We start from the raw sequence: 18718 nt of genomic DNA on the forward strand, positions 1-18718 counted from the left end.
ATTCCTTCTCCAAACCTAGCCTAATACGTCAGTGAGCAAATTGGTTCAGGATACAGTTGGGGGACAGAAAGCACACCAGCTATCTTAACAGAGAGAATTTAATGTAAAGAATTGTTTACTAGGCATTAAAGGACTAAAACAGAAAAAAAAAAAAAAGAGTAACAGGAGGTAAAGATTGCAGGAAGCAGCTACCACTTCCATCACTGGGAAAACGAAGGAAGATGTTGGAATTATTAAAATGTAGAAACTTGAATGAGGGACCCTGAGGACTGAAACACAAGAGGGTGATGCTCAGCCGGTGCTGAGGTCCCTGAGCTTGGAGGAGGAGCTGTATGGTGCTGCAGCCCAGACCTGGGGGTGCCAGCGGCTAGTGCCGGTATGCCTGGGAGGATGCAGGGAGCCTGGTTCTCCAAGAATTGGAAAACCACCACCTGGATTCAACTGGAAGGTATTACTGCTGCCAGAGTGAAGAAGCAAGGCTGGGGTGACACTGACAGGAACAGGAAGCAAACAGGAAGGAGCAAGTCCTTTCTTCCTCTGCCAGGCTTACAGTCTCTCTCTAGCACCCCATATTGGCAGAGCCTAAAAGGGAGCTGTTGGTAAAGGAGGCATTCGGTTGACAGAGTCCCAGCCCGGTGTCTCAAAATGGAGAACGGAATTGGGGGGTGGGGGAACGAGGGGTTGTAACCCAGAGACAGTATCTTCGTAACTTACACACAGAGCCATCCCCAGCACTGGTGACAGTGATTCGGTATCTTTATTCTTTAATTTCTTTAAATGCTCCGTTATAATAAGTACTGACATTTGCAAATCTCACTGTAGCTTTTTTTTAAATCAAGCCTATTATCTCATTTAATCTTTTGAGAATGATAGGAATCATTCTTTCCCTGTTGAAGATAATGGTGCCCAGAAAAGCCAAACACCTGATTAATGATATAAAACATATAAATGGTAGACTTGGGTCTCTCGGATCTCATGACTAGGGTCTTTCACTACACCATACTGTCTTCTCAAAATCTGGCCACAAAGTAAAAGCACTAGTGACCCTATCTTTATTAGAGAATCCTCAATTAAACAAAAAGTAATTCAGGTAAGCATATTTAGTAAATATCATTTTAATTCTCCTTGAGTGAGTTAAATTTCATCCATTCATTCAACAAATATTTGATGAGTATACTCTGTGCTGTAGAGGAAGATAAAACCTTAAACAGAATAGGCTATCTGTCCTCAAGGATCTCCAGTATAATGTGGGAGATAAAAGTTACCGTGAGTAAGAAGTGTTATTCTAAGGGTGATATAAGATGCCAGCAGAGAGGACAGCCACCCTTCTCTACTAGGGGAAGGGAAAGGAGGGAAGGGAAGTCAGTGAAGGCTGTGGGGAGGGGATACAGGGCCAGAGCTGTGTTCCAGGAAGAGGGCACAGCCTAGAAAAGTCCAGAGGCTAAAAGGAGCAGGGTTCATTTAAGGAAACTGCTTTTGTAAGTGCATCAAGCCTCCCTCCTGGAGAATGGGCAGAGAGGAAGGCACTGGAGGATAAGAGGAGAGGTACCCAGCTATCTTGACTATTTTGAATGTAGTCTTGAGGGCACTCGGGGAATCTTTGTCTCAGGAGTCTGCTCTTAAGACAGCAGCAAAGCCAGAGTTTGCCTCTAGCCGGGCTCATTTGCGTGCTTGAGGTGGCAGAAGGTAAAACCTTCCCCTCTCGTGGGTGCCCTAGACGAGGAGGATCCTGCTCTAGGTAGCCAGGACCAATTGGTCCTAAGTCCATTGCCGAAGAAATTCTCATCTTTCTTGGTTCCATTAGATCACTCTTTGATGTCACGGGGCATTTTTCAGGGAAAACGTCTGCCAAACTTTCCTCCTGATATCTGGGCAATGTCCCCACAGAGAAATTAAGGAGGAGAAAGCCCCTATTTGGAAAGCCCCAGGTGACCAAATTTCCAGCACTCTGTGTTTTCATTCTCTCTCCCTTAGCTCTGCGAAGATCCCTTTCTGAAGCCACCATAGACTCTAACTCTCCATCTGAGAATACAACACAAAGAAATCCACTCCTCCATGTAATAAGCCCAAACTCACTACCTCGTCCCCTAGCACACTGAGGGGCCGCAATGATGTTGAGCTGAAGGAGAAACTTCAAGTCCTTTCAAAAAAAGGTCCTGTCCATAATCAGGACAGCTGAGCCTGACTTTTGGCGGGTGGTCATATTCTTAAATACTTTAATGACACCATTAACAATGGTTGTCTCTTGGGGGTCGATTACCAGGGTACTTCCACACTCTATGTTTTGATGTTTCTGTATTGTTTGAATTTTTTTAACCATCTGTATCATATATGTAATTTAACAAATGTGTATGTAAGAATATACTTAAACCCCTCGGAAACGTTATTCTTGTCACGAAAAAGAGTGTGATGTTTTCAGAGCACAGGAGCTGGAGGGAACTTTTGAAACAGATTCTTACTCCAACTGTGGTCCCTGGTCTAGCAGCATCAGCTTCACTTGAGCTTTTTAGAAATGCAGAATCTCAGATTAACCCTGGGCCTGCTGAATCGAACTCTGCATTTGAACAGATTCCTAGGTGATTCCTGTACACATTAACATTTGATCTAGTGTAGCCAGCTTTCAGGACTTTGATCACTGAGGCAACGGGAGGGGTAACAGGAATTATTTGTTAAAGTTCACACAGCTCCTCAGTACCAGAACTAGGGCTTTAGCTCCTATCTTTATTTTTTTATATTTTTTATTTTTTTTGCGGTACGCAGGCCTCTCACTGTTGTGGCCTCTCCCGTTGCGGAGCACAGGCTCCGGACGCGCAGGCTCAGTGGCCATGGCTCACGGGCCCGGCCGCTCCACGGCGTGTGGGATCTTCCCGGACGGGGGCAGGAACCCGTGTCCCCTACAGGCAGACTCTCAACCACTACGCCACCAGGGAAGCCCTAGCTCCTATCTTTAAACTCCTAGACCAGCACTATTTTCATGCCTTTGGGTTGCCTCTCCAGCTTGTGGTCTTCCTAGAACCTCAGCTTATTTTTCTGTACTTTATAAGTGAATGCATTCTAGGTCTCAGGGCAACATGGAAGGTGAATATCAAATCTCTTAATACAGCTCAATACTTCTGGGTAAGATAAAGCACTGCCGTCTAGCAATTAGGTCCACCAGACCTGGACTGGGCCCCAAATCATGTTCTAATAGTGTTTGAAAGAAAGCCCAAGGTGGATTTAAGAACATAACAGTAGGAAAACAAGCAGGGCCAGTGACATCAGAGCATCTCTGGAAACTCAGGGGCAGGGGAAATATCCAGGAATCCCTTGGTTATTGGTTCTCATTTATACAGGTGATGGAATGAGTCAAGTGCTGGCTGCTGTGTTACAAAGAAGGGAATCACCTCTGATTGAGTATTCAGTGCTTATATGGATATTAACCAGCCAAGCTGTTCAGAATTTGAATTCAGCTCCCTGTACACACTTATCCAGAGGAAATCATCACAGGCTGTTGGCATGTCTAGAGGAAGAAAGCCTGGGTCTACAGTGCTGGCTGCCCCTACGGATCTGAAGTCATCCTCAGACAGGGGTATATCTGTTTTATTTTTAAACTTCTTTATTGGAGTATAATTGCTTTACAATGTTGTGTTGCTTTCTGCTGTATAACAAAGTGAATCAGCTATATGTATACATGTATCCTCATATCTCCTCCCTTTTGTGTCTCCCTCCCACCCTCCCTATCCCACCCCTCTAGGTGGTCACAAAGCACGGAGCTGATCTCCCTGTGCTATGCGGCTGCTTCCCACTAGCTATCTATTTTATATTTGGTAGTATATATAAGTAAATGCCACTCTCTAACTTTGTCCCAGCCTCCCCTTCCCCCTCCTCGTGGCCTCACGTCCATTCTCTATGTCTGCGTCTTTATCCCTGTCCTGCCTAGACTGGGGTCTATCTGACTCAAGAAGTCTGAGTCCAGCTCCAACCAGCAGAGGGACCAGATCACAGGAAGGCCTCCCCAGTGCCATATGTCTGGAGCCAAGGAGTCCTTGCCTGAGACCTTGGGCGATACCTTGGGAGGCCAAAGGTACAGGCTGAGCCAAAAATACACAAGAAAGGCGGAGTCCCAAACATCAGAAGTACTGTCCAGAAATGAGCTCCAGTGCAGGAAATGAGCACAAGGGAGAAGCCACTAGGCAAGAAGAATGGTGTGGTTAGTAACTAAGAGGTGAGCGATGCAGGAAGGGTCAGTTCTGCCTCCAGTAATCTCTAGTTGTGTGATCCTGGGTGAGCGCTTTCTTCTTTCAAAGGCATCATATATCAAGTTAAGTAATATTATTGCAAGTTAATACATATCTTGTTCAAATTAAAGCACTGACTTCTACTGATATAAGGAGTTGAATACAAAGTTACTCCCTGCTATGGTCTGAATGAGTCCCCCCACAGCCCAAACTCATTTGTTGAAATCCTAATGTCCAACGTGATGGTATTAAGAAATTGGGCTTTGGGGGAGGCTTAGGTCATGAGGGTGGACTCCTTATGAGTGGGATTAATGCCCTCATAAAAGAGAACCCACAGAGCTCCCTCTCCCCTTCAATCACATGAGGACACAAAGAGAAGTTTGCCACCTGATAGATGGCCCTCCTGTGACCATGCTTGTACTCCGGTCTCAGACTTCCAGCCTCCAGAACTGTGGGAATAAATTTCTGTTGTTTACAAGCTACCTAGTCTGTGTTATTTTGTTATAGAAACCCAAACAGACGAAGACACCCCCTCTTTTGTGAGAGATCGTTTATTGGGGGGAGGGATGGGGCAGAAGGAACAAACATTGCCTTATATTCAGGTGAACCTGCAGGTGAACTTACTCAGGGTTTTAGTTAGTGAGTGGTCAAATCGGATTTAACACGGTCTCATCCCAGAGTCTAAGTTCTCAGCCAGAAAGCTGTGGCAACATTTCCTTCAGGACAAGGCTCCAGCGTCACCTGCCCAAGCCCTCCCTTAGCAGTGTCCCCTCTTCTTTCCACATAAGACCTGGTTAAGCAGCTCTGCTCTGCCATCACTCGGGACTCCAGGCTTTCCTCATAGAACTTTGCACACTGTGCTGTAAATTGGACAGAAAAACTCTTTGAGGGTAAGGGCTGTGTCATACTCAACTATGACCATGGCATTTAATAAATGCACAGTAGAGAAAATTTGTTGAATGACTCTCAGGATATGATAAATCTACTTTGCCAGATAGGGTACATTAGCACTCTGTATCCATTTCATCCTCCTTCTAGTAGATATTGCTATAATGTGGGAGCTAGAAAGGTAACACGTACATGTCCTAGACTCCCTTGCAGCTGAGCTCTGAATGTGATTTAGGTTTGGCCAATCAGATCCATGAACATGAATTCTGGAAAGCAGAAGTGAGGGGACCAGCTTCTGCTGCCTCTGCTGCTTCTGGGGCAAGCTTAGCTGTGAGGATGTTTGGTTTTTTGGTAGCATCCTTGGTGGAGGGCCCAGAGCTGGGTTGTTTATTTTGTGGGGGTCGAGAGACAGGGCACCAGGGGTTCATTCTGTTGGCGGGGACTGTAGCAGGCATAACGTGGCTCTTCCTGGTCCTAGTAGCTCTGGAGTAGTTTTGGAACCAAAGTTTCCATTCCATAGAACATCCAAGAAGAGATAGATCTCTGCCTTGCCCAGGACTTTGGGCTCATTTCTAAAAGCTCAATCTAAATTCTATTTATTCAGTCCTTCCAATACCTCCACAAGCCATTTAATACTAGATGTTTCTAGTTAGGCCATTGCTTCTGCCACTTCACTAGGACAAATACAGTCACTTCAACAAGGTAAAAGGCAGTCCAGTGAACTATGGTGGCTCTGCCTCTCAGGGTCATTCAAGGACTCAGTTTTCTTTTCTCTTGGTGCCCAGTCACTCCCTAGAGTGCTGCTCTCATCCCATGGTTGTAGTTTTTCACCACAGCCATGCCCCATGTTCCAGTATGTGGGAAGTAGGCAAGAAGAAATGGAGGGGAAGCAGCTTCCTTTTAATGAAATGAATTAAAAGTTCACACATCCCTTCCACACAGATTCCATTGGTCATAACTTAACCAGACGACCACCCCTCACTGCAAGGGGACTGGCAGTAAGATGGATTAGAGGGAGCTAAGAGCGAAAACAGGGAAACCAGTTAGTTTTTACAGTAGTCCAGGTCTTTGGATGCTAAATTTCAGATACTTTTCACTACACCACAATGTGTACTTTGAGGTACTGGGGCTAGGAGTTTGCAAACCACATTTTAGGCTTGGCTAGCTAGTGACCTATTAAACTCTGCCAATAGGTGAAAGAGGGAACCTGCACAGCTGGAGGGGTGAGAGGGGACTTCTCCTTCCTGTTTACTTTCTATCTCCTTGGCGTTCCTGTCTGTGTTACTGAGCGATGCTTCTTTACCCTGGCTGCAGTAGTTCTTGTTAGGAGCAACAGTTAAATCCACATTGCAGCAACATTCATAGAACCAGCCTCACTGTGCCCCCTCAGTGATACCAGCCAACCCAAGCCCCTTCCTCAGAGATCTGGGTCCCCAGCCAATGGGACCCCTCCTTCAAGCTCAGAAACGCCATCATAAGCCAGGTATGACCCCTTCTCACAATCTAAGTTTCAGCTTCATAAGCTCTCACCCTTGTGTTTCTAAGTTTTAACCTCTTACCCCAACATAATAAAGGCCATTTATGAAAAACTCACAACTAACATCCTAATCAATGGGGAAAAACTGAAAAATTTCCTTTAAGATCTGGAACAAGGCAAAGACGTCCACTCTCACCATTGCTATTCGACAGAGTACTGGAAGTCCTAGCCAGAACAATCAGGCAAGAAAAAGAAATAAAAGGCATCCAATCAGAAGAGAAGCAGTAAACTTATCTCTGTTTGCAAATGACATGATCATACACATAGAAAACCCTAACAATTCTACACACAAACACCCCCCCCCCACACACACACGCATACACACACATACACACAAGCAATCTTGAGCAAGAAGAACAAAGCTGGATGCATCATACTTCCTGACTTCAAATTATATTTCAAAACTGTAGCAATCAAAACAGTATGGTGCTGGCATAAAAATAGACATATAGACCAATGAAACAGAATAGAGAACCCAGAAACAAACTCATGCATTTACAGTCAACTGATCTTCAACAAGGGTGCCAAGATCTTCAACAATGGGGAAAGGATAGACTCTTCAACAAATGGTGCTGGGAAAACTGGATATCCACATGCAAAAGAAAGAAACTGGCCCCCAATTTCTCACCATACACAGAAATCAACACAAAATGGATTAAAGTCTTAAACATAAAACTTGAAACCTTAAAGTTCCTAGAAAAAAAAACAAGGAAAGACCTTATTGACATTGATATTAGCAAAATTTTTAAAAATAATGATGCCAAAATCACAGGCAACAAGCAAAAATAGAGAAGTGGGACTGCATCAAATGAAATAGAAACAATCGACACACAAAATGAAAAGACAACCTATGGAATGTGAAAAAATATTTGCAAATCACACATCCAATAAAGCATTAATATCCAAAATACGTAAGGACCTCCTACAACTCATTGCCAAAAATACAAATAACCTGATTTAAAAATGGGCAAAGGACCTAAATACGCTTCTTAGAAGAAATTCAAATGGCCAACAGGTATGTGAAAAGGTGCTCAACATTTCTAATTATCAGGAAACTGCACATCCAAACCTCAATGGGATATCACCTCACACCTGTTAGAATAGCTGTTGTAAAAGAGACAAAAGATAACAAGTGTTGGGAAAGATGTGAAGAAAAAGGAACTCTTGTGTCAGTTGGTGAGTGTGGTAATTGGTGCAGCCATTGTGGAAAACATATGGAGGTTTCTCAAAAAAATTAAAAATAGAACTACCATATGATCCAGCAATCCCACTTCTGGGTATATACCCAGAGGAATCAAAAACTGTATCATAAACAGATATCTGCATTTCCATGTTCATTGCAGCATGATTCACAGCAGTCAAGCATAGAAACAAACTAAATGTCCTTCCATAGATGAATGGATAAAGAAAATAAAACGTGTGTGTGTGTGTGTGTGTGTGTGTGTGTGTGTGTGTATACACACACTGGAATATTACTCAGCCTTAAAGAAGGAAATCTTGCCATTTGCAACAACATGACTGGAGCTGAAGGGCATTATGCTAAGCAAAATATGCTAAGCGAAATAAGCAAGACATGGAAAGAGAAACTGCATGATCTTATATGTAGAATCTAAAACAGTCACACTCATAGAAACAGAGAGTAGGTCAGTGGTTGCCAGGAGCTGGGGGAGGAGGAAATGGGATGATGCTGGTCAAAAGGTACAAAGTTTTAGTTATCTAAGATGAGTATGTTCTGGAGATCTAATGTACACATAGTGATGATAGTTAATAGCACTGTGGTGTATACTCAAAATTTGCTAAGAGGATAAATCTTAAATTAAATCTGCTTAACGTACACACACACACACACAAATGGTAACTATGTAGAAATAATCAATGTTAACTGTTTTGTGGTGATCACTCCACAATATATACATATGTCAAAATATCAAGTTGTACATCTTAAATATATACACTTTTTATATGACACTGATGTCTCAATAAAGCTGTTAAAATTTTTAAGCTTTGCCATTAGGAAAATAGCAGACCTGCATACTAGCAATGTGACCACGGGTATGACCCTTAACCTCTGTGAATCCTAATTTCTGCATCTGTAAAAGGTATAGTAAACCTCTATTGAAGATGGTCATTGTGGGGGACAGCACATGCTGGGCACGTCATAGGTATACAATTCATGGCAGCTATTATCATTAAAATATCTCACGTGGAGAGCATTTGATTTTAGACTATCAATTTAACAAATATTTTTAAAACATGCTCTGTAAATGTTAGTTTTCTTTCTCTTTTTTTCTTGCCAACCTTCAGGTGCCTCTGATTCATGACTTCTCTCATTCATGTTCCTCAGAGTTACTTCTCTACACATTCAACTTGTCCTCACTTCCTTTTTCTCCCTCCAAATCCTTGACCTTGACAGCATCAGGAAGAAAGCACTCAGCACAGTACCTGACATTTGTACACGCTCAATAATCTTTTTTGTCTGTCTGACCTCCTCTGCTTGCTAACCACTCACTCCTGGCTTTTCCTGGTTCTTACATCCTCCAAATACATTTGCTTCCCAGTCCCTCATGACTGGGACCAAACATCCAGACAAAAAGACAGAGGAAGAAAGTGAAAAGAAGACACTTTTCACCCACCCCATGGCCTCCTTCTATTTTCAAGGCCAGTGACACGTTGACAACCAGCTTCCCTTGAACCTTGGCCAGCTGGAGCCCTATCAGCCACACTGGGGTGGCAGCTAACACCCATTAGCAGTTGATTAAGGAGTAATTAGTGAGCCCAGTCAGGGTCATTAGCATTTCTAAGTTCCCATTTGTAAATCATAACTGGCTTGAGTGGGGTGCAGAGGCAGCTGGTGTGGGGAGATCCAGTCTGGAAATTCAGCCGCAGCTCCCACTATAGTACATATTAGAAATTCTTGGGAACCTCCATAGGCCAGATATTTCCTGTCTGCCTGCCTGCCCACCCACTACCCCACTATCACTACATGTACACACCATCCACAGGGGTAATAGTCACCAAGACCCCTGGACATCTCCTACAGCACAGAAGTTCAAATGACTCCCCTCCTAGTAAGAAAGGGCTTGGCCATATTGAACAGAGATTTGGAGTTAGACAGACTTGTGTTGGAAACCCAGCTCCTGCACTTACTAGTTTGGTGACCTTGAGCAAGTCATTTAACCTCTGTATCAGTTTCATTTTTGAAAAACACTCTTTTCTTTATGAAAGAGTTTTTATTACTTTTCTAGCAAATCAGAACGGTATTTGATGGTAAAAAGATCAGTGTTTGCCAGGGTTCAGGGGGAAGGAGGGAGAGGTGAATAGGTGGAGCACAGGGGAATTTTAGGGCAGTGAAACTATTCTGTGTGATATTGTAACAGCCAATACATAACATTATGTATTTGTCAAAACCCATATGATGTACAAAATAAAGAGTGAACCCTAATATAAACTATGGGCTTGGATTTAAAATATTGTATTATTGGTTCATCGATTGTAACAAACGTACCACACTAAGGTAAGATGTTAATGTTAAAATATAAACTAAAGCATGTTAAAATTTGTAAGTTTATTTGAGGAAACATCCATTCCAATAGGGCAGCGCCGAACCGGAAATGGTTGAGGGCTCCAATAACAGGAGTAGGGGGGTAGAGAGGTCCTAGACTTTAATGGAGAAGACGCAGAAGCAAAGCAAAGGAATCATTTAATTAGCTCTAGCTTTAGCAGTGGCCTTATTTAGGGAAGCCTAGTTGGCCATTTGTGATTGGTTGTCTTCAGGTTCCTAGTTCTTAGCCTTGAGGCATTTATAGGTTAGGTTTGGGTTTGCTTAAGCAGGCAGCCACAGCGTTAGAAAACCACCTCTGTCTAATGACCTCTTTGTTTAATTAATTAAATATTAATAATAGGGGAAACTCTGTAGAGGGGGGAAGAGGTATGTGAGAGCTCTACTTTCTGCTCAATTTTTCTGTAAACCTAAAACTGCTTTAAAAAAAGTCTATTTTTATTACTTTTTTTAAAATGAGTCTTGGACTAGTTATTCCTTACCTGGAGTTGCCTCACCCAGTACTGCTTGAACTTGGATGTACATATGAATCACCTGTAGGTGACTCTGTCAGTCCAGAGTGGGGCCTGAGAAACTGCATTTCTAACAAGCAAGGCTGTGGGTCCCTGACCGTACTTGGAGGTGTAAGGCTCCAGACTGAGGCAGTAATTTTCTAAGTAAAGGAGCTGTGAAGTGGCAGGTGCTCAACAAAGTGGGACAAATATTAATATGGTTCCCTTCCCTGCCACAAATTAGGTCTTGAGAGGACCCAACAGCCGGCTCCAAACTTCAGGGACTTAGCATTTAAATAACAAGTGGGTGCAGGGAATTCCCTGGCGGTCCAGTGGTTAGGACTCTGTGTTTCACTGCCTGGGGCCCAGGTTCAATCCCTGGTCAGGGAACTAAGATCCTGCAAGTTGCACAATGTGACCAAAACAAACCTGAGTCCATTTAGGAATAGAATTGTCCAATAAAATATAGAGCACCCAGTTAAATGGGAATTTCAGGTAAGCAACAAATAATTTTTAATATAAGTGTATCTTGTGTAGATATGTTCCTCAAGAACCAACCTACTTCATCAGGGAAATGCCTCTCTTACATCACTTTCTTATCCACTTATTACTCATGAGCAAGTGGCCAGCAATGACTGGATGAGTAGAAATACTGAGTGTGTGTAGGCACAATGTTACTTATCTCTACCAAGTCACTGCTAACACAGTGCACCAGACTTTACGGTTTACTAAACACATCCTTTAGCTCAATGTTTCTCAAACTATAATGCACATACAAATCACCCGAGGTCTTGTTAAAATACAGGTTCTGATTCAATAGGTCTGAGATTCTGCATTTCTAATAAGCTCCAGGTGATGTTGATGCTGCTGGTCTGTGGACCACTTAGATCCCCTTTTCCTGGGATTTGATGACATGAGGAGAAGGGAAGCGAATAATCCTAGGTGGTAGGTTGTATCATCCCCATTATATAGTTGAGGAAATAAAGCCTTAGATTAAGTGGACATTCTCAGGGCTGGGGAGAGAGAGAGGGAGATGGCGAGAGAGGAGAAGGGGGAGAAAGAACAACTTATCAGGATGTAAATCTGGGTCTACCATTCTGTGCTATACCATCTCTGCAGGAGGGAGAAATCCTGGGCCTACGTCCCTTTTTAGTCTTTCACAGGCTGTATGATCTTGGAAAAGTCATTTGGCCTCTCAGTTATCTCAACTATGAGAAAGAAGGGTGATGACCACTGCCTCCCAGAGGATGCCTTGAGAGGCAAGGAAAGGACCTGTGAAAAGGTCTTAGCCCTGTAACATGATACAAACGCTAGTTATTATTTCTATTAGTACTTGAGAACAGCTCTTCAGAAGATGGTTCGAAATGCTTTACATGGGTTAAGTATTTAGTCCTTACAATGGCCCTAAGAGGTAAAGAGTATCATTTTTATCCCCCTTTTACAGTAAAGGAAACTGAGGCACAATGAGGTTAAGTAAACTGGCCAAGGCTGAGATCTAGCAGAGGCAAGGTTTGGGGCCTGGCAGTCTGGCTTCGCAGCCCATGCTCTTCAGCTCTGGCTATATTGCTTCTCTGTAGGTATTAGCCCACCTGTCCCCCTGCTCGTTTTATAAATAGGAAATTGAGGTTTGGAGAAGATAAGTGACTTTCCAATGGTCACAGAGCAAGACTGTACCTACATGAACCACACAGAATCTTCACACTTTTCTCAAAGCAATTGCCTGGTCCCAAGAGAGCCCACCTCTCTACCTTACAGGAATCCAAAGAAGTGTCTCAAAGGTGGGGAGATAGTCCTAAATATTGTGTCCTAGGGAGGGGAGTGGAGAGGACCAAAAGGATCTTTTCAACTCTCTTCCAGTAAGGCCAAGCAGGTGAGACCATGTCAGCCCCTTGGCCCACTCATTTCTACCTCCAGGCCAACACCCTCCAGTGAGACCCTAGAATTCATCAATGCTGGGCAGACACACACTGAGATGAGATGGCTTCTTGACCTGAAGGTGAGCAACATGCCTTTGTGTAACAGATGCAGCCCAGAATCCTAGGACCAACGTCTGGCTTGCTACATGTACTAAACAGTTATAATTTTAAGACAGTTTGGTAGGAAGGGCAGCATGGGTCGTGTAATTTGGAAACCAATTTCTGGCTCCACCATTTTCTAACTGAATGACAATAAGCAAATTTCTTCAGTTGGCTGAGTGTTGGTTTCCTCCTCTGCAAAATGAGGACGATGTCAATGTTGCTATGAAACTAAATGTAATCATGGATGTGGAAGCACACTGTCAACTCCAAAGGGCTGTACCCTTATTAATTACGATTAATATGATCGAGTCCAACCTTTCCATTTCTCAGTAGAGAATGGTCATGACATTACCAGCCTCATGACAAATGACCACACCACTCTTTCTCCCTAACACACTGCAAACCTTCTGTGTTCAGGCCTGGCTGACAATCCTCTACGTGGGATGTCCCTCCCTGTTTCCCCACTTGGGGAAATTCTCCTTGTGCCTCAAGGCTCAGCTCAGATGCTGCCTTCTTTATGAAACCTTCTCTCCTCAATTGGAATTAATTACTCCTTTCTCTGTGCTTCTACAGTATATACTTTTATTTATTTGTTTATTTATTTTTATTTATATTATTTATTTATTTTTTGTGTTACGCAGGCCTCTCACTGTTGTGGTCTCTCCCTTTGCAGAGCACAGGCTCCGGATGCGCAGGCTCAGCGGCCATGGCTCACGGGCCCAGCCTCTCCACGGCGTGTGGGATCTTCCCGGACTGGGGCACGAACCCATGTCCCCTGCATCGGCAGGCGGACTCTCAACCACTGTGCCACCAGGGAAGCCCCTATACTTTTATTTTTATTTAGAGTGAATGAATGTATGTATTTGGGATTAGATACCTGAGGTAGAATGCTATTTCTTCTACTAATTCTGAGACCTTGAAAAAGTGATTTACTGTCTGAGCCTCAGTCTCCAGTTCTGTGAAGTGGACATAGGAAACAAACTTGAAAACCATTGCCAAGCCTAGGGTACGCACATACAAATTTGCCTGCCGTGTGACTCTGGACCCACCAGGGATTCGACGCAATCTGTCTCAAACCCCATTGGAAACAGTGTCCCGGATTTGCGACTTGCACCATTGTAATAACAAAGTAAGAGTGTATAATCCAATGATTCAGCTCATGAGGCGACCAGAGACTTGAACTCAGAGTCTTGACTATGTGATGAACTCACTTCTTTTTGCCATTATCACCCACCCTTTCAATTTCTGCTCTGGGAGACCAGCTAAACTTGTTTCTTAAGTGTTTATTTATTTCAGCTCTGGTAGTGTTCACAGTTATATCTGACAACATTTATCTCACAGGATATGGTGACGCGTAAATGAGTTTGTTACAGTGTTTGGTGTATGGTAAGCTTAATAAATGGTAGCTAACTAGTAGTAGTAGTACTGTTATAGTATTAAGGTAATTGCATGCTTCTCTTTTCCCCTGGAGGTTCTGAGTGTTTTGAGAGTAGGGCATGTCTTACCTCCCACAGTCCCCAGCGCACTGTTCCTGGCATGGGAATTAAAACGAATGAGAAGGTTATTTTAAAATGATGAAGCACTCTACAAGTGGGACTTGTGATTATTGAATAGATATTGGTAGAAATGAACTGAATTGAACCCCTCTCTGGTCATGAGGACACAGGGAAGAGGAAGCACGGAGATGAGTGTTTATGAAGGTAGGTGTAGAAATCAAAGAGAACCAGACCCACACAGAAGGTGAGGAGTTTTAGCCGGCTTGACTCCAGCATGTGGGAGATGGATCCACGCGATGGCAGATGAGGGGCAGGTAGCTGCCTGCGAGAGCCTGGAGCTACCTGGGTTTGGGTGAGGACTCAGGGCTGCAGTGGTGGGGTTGGGATTAAACGGACAGATCTTGACGGATTTCCTGGATCGTCAGGGAGTGGTGGCTGCTTGTTCACGTGCGAACAGCACTGCCAACACAGAACCCCTCTCCCCTTCTTGCGATTGAAGAGGGAACAAGCTTCCCAACAGCCTCCTGGTGGCCCATCAGTGCTCAGAAAGTCGGCCGGGTCACTAAAGTGGTGGTGTGATCTCGGCAGTGCACTTAACCTCTTTGTTCTTCAGAGTCTTGTGTCTTTAAATAGAGGATAATCATGGCCACCCTGGTTACCCTGAAGGTCATTGAGAGGGTTATACATTGAAAAACATTAGGTATTAAAGAGAAATTTACTGGTATCTATCACCAAAGCTAGGTACAGGATACACAAGGATGAAGCAGACACAGATCCTACCCTCAAGAAGCTCACATTAGTAAGGGGAGAAAGAGAGAGAGAGATTACCATACTGTGGTAAAACAGAATTATTTATGAAATGTTGAGTAATAGTTATTGAAAATAATTACATAACAGTCATATCCCATTACCTTAATGTTATTGTACGATCATGATATAATGTTATTTTATTAGTGTTATTTTCACAGCAAACTTAAGAGGCAGTTATTATTATCCATGTGTACGGATAAGGAATCAAAGACGTAGGTTAACAACTGGCCATGGGTTGCAAAGCTGATAAGTGTCAGAGCAAGGATTCAGATGCAGGCAAGCTGACCTGAGTCCTGGGGCTTAGCTACTGCCCCTCAGTGACACAGGGCTCTAGGCTGCAGAGGAGGCTCCTGGGGGCCCTGCCTCTCTCCTCCTTCATCATGCAAGTCCACTAATGCTTATTGATTTTGCTCTGTGTCAGATGCTGTCAAGCCTTGCAAAGTCAACAGTGAAAAAGGCAAAATCATTGCTCTTCCTTCGCAATGTAGACGTTCTAAAGGGAATAACAAATGAAAAGCCAAACACATAGCCACCTTGAATGCAGGCACTGTGCTAAGTGCATTACAAATATTATGTAATCTTGGAGACTCTCCTACAAGGTCCCATCGTTAGCCTCATTTTACAGAGGAGGAAACGGAGGCTTGAAGAAATGAGACAGTTTGCCCAAGGTCCCATAGCTAACAAATTACTAAGCGAGGATCTGAACTTCAGTGTCTGACAAGAAAGTCAGACCCCAAAGCATAGGGTCTATCTGAGAGCTAAAGACCCACTGGGTACTAGGATGGTAAAGTGTGAGGTATAGGAGAAGATCTCATTGAGATGGAAAGACTGGAGACAGCCTCTCCAAGAGATGATGTGACATTTAATCCAAAGCTGGAATGATGGAAAGTTCTGATGGCTGGGTCCTGGGTTAGGCGTTAATTAAGCCACTTCCCCCATCATCTCCAAGAGCTCACAGTCTCCTGATAAAAAGAAAGACAACGCAGTAAGTGCTAGGACTGACCTCTTTCCTATGTTCCAGGTGTACCTGGGAGAATCCAGGAGAGAGCACTTGATTTTGTTGGGGGGCATGGATGGGTTGTAGCGTCCTAAAGGGGGCTCTGCTGAGGGTGGAGGGCACTACATATGCCAAGGCATGGAGAGAGCCGTAGTTCAAAGTCCAAGAATAGCTGAGTTCACAAAGAGCCTCGGTTGCCATGCTAAGGAGCTTGACCCAGATCCAAGAACAAGGCTGTGTTGAAAGCCCAGGCCATAGACTCTGGAGGCCTAGAGCAAGTACCTACTGTGTGCTAGGCAGTGCTGTGGGTGAAGAAGAGGCCATGGGTCAACATCAAGGTGAGGGGGCAGAGGCAGGCTAGGTGAGGAGAGGGGGTTCTCTTATTCAGCTTGGCAAGTTTAGTGGAGTCTTACTTGTCAGGCAACCCTACTGATGCTTCGGGAAAGGTAACCAGTGATTTCTGAATAAAGCTCTGAACCTGCTTCTCAGGGGTGAGGGTGGTGAGACGTCAGACTCCAGGAAGGAGGGACTGAACTCCTGAACAGGTTACCTGCCCAGCCTGGTCAGCTGGACACTTGCAGGATGATCTCAGAAAGGGTTCTTGACCCCAATCATGCTGAAAGCATGTTGGAATCAGACAGACCTGTGCTTTCACTATTTTTTCTTTTCTGTGCTTTGGTTTCCTTGCTGTAATACAGGGATAACAGTTATATCTATTCCACTGGGTTGTAGAGGATATACGAGATAACTCACTCATTATTGTTGTGAAATGAAATAACTCAAGAAGGCGTTTAGCACAGTGCCTGGCACAGAGTAAGTGCTCGGTAAAGAGGGACCGTGGGTGAGAAAGAAAAAATAAAAGGTTTCTGTAGTAATCGGGCAGTGGGAGGGAGGAAGGAAGGAAACAACTGGATGAAACCATTTAAATCCACATCATCAGTAAAAGTGATTTGCCTACTCAAATCCACAAGTCTCAGAGTTGGGAAACTCATTTCCCTAAAGAGGGGATGCAAATGAGCTTCTCTGTCTGTAGGGACAGCATTTCTCTCTCCTTCCCCTTCTCCCTCCCCAAAGAGAACTGCTCTAGGGGAAGGAACCTCAAGTTTGCAGAGTAGCTACCATGTGCAGGGCCCTTTATCAAGATCTTTCTTTTATATCCACCCAACACCTCGGTTGCGATGTAAATTCTATTCACCCCATTTTATGGAAGAGGAACCAAGACTCTGGTTGAGCACTACACCCAACACCGGTCCGACATCTACCCAATATCCCAAGCTCGTGTGTGATGGATCCTGGATTCAGACCCACCTCTGTTGAACCAACATCAAGGTTTTGACGGTTCCTTCAGCTCACAGGACGCCCTCCCTGGGTCTGGCCAGTACTCACCACTCAGCTTCTGCCATGACACCACTCAGCACCAGATGGTCTTGAAAGCACCCTACCACCGGGCACAGAATCGTTTTCCCACAAGCTAGGCGGTTCAGTTGTATTAGCCCCACCTCACCCCTGAGAGGAGGCAATTGAGTTAATTACTTGAGCTGAGAGCCCCTGGATGGTATCAGCTGAGATAACAATCACAGCTAGTGGCTGCCAGCCCCAACCCGAGCTTCTGCGCCCTATCTTCCCCCAGAGAAACAGCAGTACTCAATTGATCACTAACATGATTTGGATAATTTTCTCAACAGCCCTCCAGTGGAGCAGCTAAAGAAGAAAACCGTAAAAGCCCATCAGTTCAGAGGCACAGCCACCCCTTTATTATTTCTTTCCCCCATAGTCAAGAAAGACAGATCTGCCTTGGACATCTGGCTGGGACAGTCGCTTGCTGGGTGATCCTAGCTTATAATGTCCTCTCTCTAGGCCTCCTTGTAAAATGAGATCTAATAGAACGTGTGATTCATGAGTTGTGTCAAGGACTAAACTGGTAACGTTTGTAGAGATGTCTTGGAGCGTGCCTGGGGTTCAGGTGGCGCTTGATGAGGGGAGTAGAAAGGGAGTAGGCAGGTTTATTGAGTGCCTGTTGGATGGCAGGAAATGCATAGACAATATTTTATTTGATCCTCACAACAATGCTATGAGATAAGTAGGATCACCCTTATTGTGCCAATGAGGAAACTGAGTCAGAGAGCTTTATTCAAAGTTGTACAGCTGGTAGCAGCAATAATTCAAGCCAAATCTGGGAGGCTTCAAATCCTGATCTCTCTTTTTTTCTCTCTGTTTCTCTTTCTCTTTCATTCTCTCTCTGTGTGTGTCTCTCTCTCTGCCTGTCTGTCTCTGTCTCTCTGTCTCTATCTCTTTCTCTGTCTCTCTGTTTCTCTCACTGTCTCCCTCATTGTCTCTCTGTCTCTCTCTCTATTTGCTCTTCCTAATCTTCTCCCCTTCACTCTCACTTGCCTCTCTTTCATTCTCACTCTTATTCGCTCGCTATCTTTCATTCTTGGTCTCTCTCAGGCCACGTTATTTCCCTAAATAACTAGGAAAAAGGAAAGGGAGAGGACTGGACAAAGATGGCAGGCAGAGCAGTGATGAAAAGTCTGAGCCCAAGAAGGGAAATTTTAAAGAGTAGGAAGGGTTAGGAAGGCAGAGAGTCTTTCGTCTATGGATTTACATACTCAGGGTCAAGGCCAAACCCAAGGCAAAATCCAACCTCTAAAACACCTCCAGTAAGTGAGAAGAAAAAGCACAACTTTTTCTTCTATCCCTGTTTC

Source organism: Delphinus delphis, chromosome 1, assembly GCF_949987515.2.
Source record: "Delphinus delphis chromosome 1, mDelDel1.2, whole genome shotgun sequence".
In the NCBI taxonomy this organism is placed as follows: domain Eukaryota; kingdom Metazoa; phylum Chordata; class Mammalia; order Artiodactyla; family Delphinidae; genus Delphinus; species Delphinus delphis.